This window comes from Trichosurus vulpecula, chromosome 1 (genome assembly GCF_011100635.1).
Source record: "Trichosurus vulpecula isolate mTriVul1 chromosome 1, mTriVul1.pri, whole genome shotgun sequence".
Classification (NCBI taxonomy): Eukaryota; Metazoa; Chordata; class Mammalia; order Diprotodontia; family Phalangeridae; genus Trichosurus; species Trichosurus vulpecula.
The window spans coordinates 314,941,456-314,945,834 of NC_050573.1; the positions used below are offsets into that span (position 1 = coordinate 314,941,456).

At 41.2% G+C, this 4,379-nt stretch overlaps 1 pseudogene; it reads left to right on the plus strand.

The window, feature by feature from the left end:
• The first annotated feature begins 3,425 nt into the window (after positions 1–3,425).
• LOC118837585 lies at positions 3,426–4,056 on the plus strand (annotated as a pseudogene).
• Positions 4,057–4,379: the final 323 nt, after the last annotated feature.

Sequence of the window (4,379 nt, forward strand, 5' to 3'; positions counted from 1 at the left end):
TTTTCACAAGATGATGGCTGTAGGCACTAGTCTATAAGCATTACCATTCCAAAGGCCTTTGGTGTCAGAGCCCTGGTATGTTACCAGGCTGTAAAGGAAGAGGGTGTTGGTAGATTGACCTGTACTTCACACCTTGCCCCCTGTCTCTCCTTGTGCCTTGCTGCTTCAGCTAGGATCACTTGTGTGGCTTATAAGTGGAAGGTGGCTGGCAGTTGATGAGGACAGCTGGTCCCTTCTCTACAAAAGCAGCCACTCCAGATAAAGGTTGTGAGGACAGATGAAATCAGGAACAAGGTCAGGGAGATGGTGCCCTTAGCATGGCTCTTGTGCCCATCTGCCTGTTGGTAGTAGTTGGTGAATTGATATTGACTGTGGTGATAAGGAAGATGGACTCCTTCTCCACAATGATTTCTCCCGTTCAATTATTGCTGTAGGGGACAATGCTGGAAGCAGATCTACTGGTTTGGAGGACACTGCTATTCCCAAGGTTCTTGTGTACAAGGTTCTGGCCTCACTACACTAGTGTCTGAGGGGAGATAGTCAAGGCAGTGGCAGTGGTGCTTTAATTTACCTGACATTTGCTGCCTGCCATCTAGCCCCCAGCATGTTCTGTTGCTTCAGCTGGCCTGGCTAGCCTGCTTTGTTAATGGCATTTGGTGGAGATGGCTTGAACTGAGCTAATCTAAAATCACTAAGGACCCACAGACCAGCTCCAGAGAGCTAGAAGAGCACCAACAGAAGATGAGAAAATGCTTAAAAGTGAGAAAGAAGACTAAGCTCTGTGGAACATTTTTACTTTTTCTGATTATTTCCTGGTAGTTCCAAGACAACAGTTTTAATATATTACTTATTTATGATGTGAAAAGATTTTCTGCCAGAGACCAAGGGTTTAGACACAGCCCTTTATGACCTTGAGTAAGTCACTAAATCATCTTGAACCTCATCTGTAAAATGAAAAAGGTTTGATTAGTTGGACTTGGAGGTTTCTTCCTTTGATCTCACGACTAGTTGGCTGACATACAGGTACTAAGAATGTTACTATCATAACAATGAAGTTTTCTTAGTTCCAGATTTACAGATTAAATAACTCCAATCATCCCCTGTACAAAGATGGACCTAAAATTTGAGTTGATCAATGTGAATCCATTAACATTACTGGGAAAAAAGCTTCAAATATATTATTTTTCCCATTTAAAAGAGAAGCCAGTCATTACTTATAAATATATACCATCTCTCAAAATTACAAGAGAGATGTCATTGTAGAGAAAATTCTGGGTAGGTGAATTTTGTAACAACTTTCTTGGAAACCCATCCAAAAGAAATACAGGCCCCAGAGACAATGCTAATGACTACCTTTCCTCAAAGTTACTCTCTAAATTTAAAGAGAGAGAGAGGGAGGGAGACAGGGAGGGAGAGAGAGAGAGAGAGACAGAGACAGAGAGAGACAGACAGACAGAGAGACAGACAGACACTGTTCATTCAGCAAACTTTAGTTTTCTAACATGGATTAATTTGCAAGTGTAGCAAGATCATATGGGATGTACATCCTGGATGTGAGATGGGTAAGTTCTAAAGCATGCTCTTTCCTTTTGAGTCAAAATACTTACAGCAGTGAGCACTCATGGCAATGCTTGTTAATGTCCCCATGTTATCTCCCGACAACAGAGCCATTAATGTGTCTCCACTGTAATTGTGTGCACTATAGTCTTATTTACTTCATTAAATACAGTGCCAGACTGGACTTCTTAGGGAGATAAGTTTATTTCCTGCTTGAAGGGCCATGAAGATGAAAGGGGGAAGTATTAGAAGATATTTTGGGGACTGTTTATTAAGAACTGGTCAGTGCTTACTACCTCTGAGCTGTGAAGCCACTTAAATACCACCTTATTTAATGAGTCACCGGAATCAACTGGATTCTTAAAAGCAAATCCTTCCAAGCCATAAAACAAAATGGCTTTAAAAACAGTTCTTAAGTAATTTTCATTTTCTCATAGTGTCTAATTCTCTTCATCCAAGGTCACATTAGAGAAGAGAACTTTCTATAGATAGAATCATGTCTCATTCGTAGCCACCATGGAAATTACTATTAACGTATGGACACAGTTGATAATACAGAAGATAATACTAGTGAATAATAAATATAATTCACATTCTGAAATCACTTTAAAATACTCTTGCATGACAACAACCACATAAGGAAGGGAACACAAGTATTAATGTCAAAGGGTAATTAGGGTAGTATAACTTGGCCTTTGCCCCAAGACACCAAAATTTAAGGGGGCATTAAAACATTGTAAATCCTTTAGCAGCACTGAAACTACTTTGTTTAAACCCAAGTTAGTATAACCCACGTTTTGGAACTTTGTTAAAAAGCCTGCCTACAGAGCAAGTAGAAATGGGGCTTTCTGTGAGGAGAAGGGGATAGCTTTTTTCCCCTTAAACATTAAATGACCTTTAGATTTCACCTGGGGATAAACTCATCAAAACGTTTTAGAAGACATGGACGAGAGCAAAGAGATACAGAGAATCAAGGAGGAAGAAAGGAGCAGCAGACATCAGTACAAGCAGTAGATGTGAGTTGAACACACTAGGGAGCAAAGAGGGGGTTGAAAATGAATTCAAAGGGCTCTAACCTCAGACAATAATGATTTTTCACTTGGGAACTATGTCCTGAATGAATATTGAAGTACTAGTTCAATTTGCTCTGGAGATACAGCGATTTGAGTTTTGAGTGTCTTTTTCCATTCCCATTTTCTTGTTTGGAGGGGATCAAATCTCTCTCCTAACTGCTAGAGTCACATCTCCGATGGCTATTAGTCATCTCAAACTGGATGTCCTATAGACATTTTAAACTCTACAACTCAATTGAATATATCTTTTCCTCTATCTTTGCCCTCTTCCACACTTCCTTAATATTGTCAAGGATATCACCGTCCTCCCAGTCACTCAGGTTCACAACAGGCCTCACAACCTTGATGCCTTAGCTCTCTCAAACATACTCTATATGCAATCAGTTGAGAAGTCCAATTTCAACTGCATAAAATTTCCCATATAAGGCTGCTTCTGTCTGCTGACACTTCCAGTATTTTAGCATAGGGTCTTATCACCTGAAGTCTGGACTATATTAACAGGTTGTTGGTTGGTCTCCCTGCCCCAAGTTTCCCCCTAATCCAATGTACCCTCCAATCAGCTGTCTAATTGATCTTCCTGAAGTGCACTTCTAACCACATCTCACTCCTCCCAATTTGGAAATTGTAATGATTCCTTATCACTTTAAAATCAAATGTAAATTTCCCTTTTTCACATTCAAAGACTTTTATAACCTTCCCCTCACTTACTTTTTCAGTCTTCTTACACATTATTCACCCCCATGTACTCTAAAATCTGGCAACACTGAGAGCTACCTGATCCACCCTGTTGACAACATGGCTGTGGTCTTCAGCTACTACTGCAGCTGTGGGCTTGCCCATGCCATCTGCCTGCTCCTGGAATACATGGATTCAAACTATGCGGAGAAGATATACTGTTGTGGGGAATCTCATGATTATGATTGAAGTCTGTGGCTGGATGTGAACTTCAAGTTGGGGCTAGATTTCCCTAATCTGCCATACCTGATACCTGCCATAAACTCACCTAGAGCAATGCCATCTTGTGTTACATTGCCTGAAAGCAGAACATGTATCATGAGACCAAGGAAGAGAAAATTCATGTGGACTTGTTAGAACCAGGTCATGGACTTCCATATGCAGTGGTTCAGGTCTCCTACAGCCCATATTTCCAGAAACTATAACATGGGTACCTGGAGCAGCTCCCAGGTCAGCTAAAGCTCTTCTCCCAGTTCCTGGGAAAGCAGACATGGTTTGCAAGGGACAAGATCACTTTTGTGAACCAGAACTCAATTTTGAATCCAAGTGCCTGGATGAATTCCCAAATCTGAAGGATTTCTTTGCCTACTTTGCATCTCTGGAGAAAATCACAACCTACACGTGCTCTGAAAGATTCTGCAAGCTGCCCATCAATAACAAGATGACCAAATGGTCCAATAAAAGAGGTTAGCTATGCCAAGGCCTGCCCTGCCCTTGCTGTTTCTGAAACACTGTTTCCCTCCAGCCTGCTCCCCACTGTTCTGTCAATGGTTTAGGGGGAGGTATGGTCACTGAAGAAGGGGAAGAGCCTGAGGGCAGGGAAGATAGGTAGATCCCAATGGGGCTAGAAGAAGGGCCTCACTCTATCCCCCTACCTCCCTCATCCTTTCCTACAAACTTGTCAACTTGTTCTGGAAAATTAAAAATAAACATAAATCTGTGTGAAAAAAATCTGGCAACTCAGGTCTCCTTGTTGTAGATTTAATAGGTCTTTTCCATCACTTTTTCTAGTAT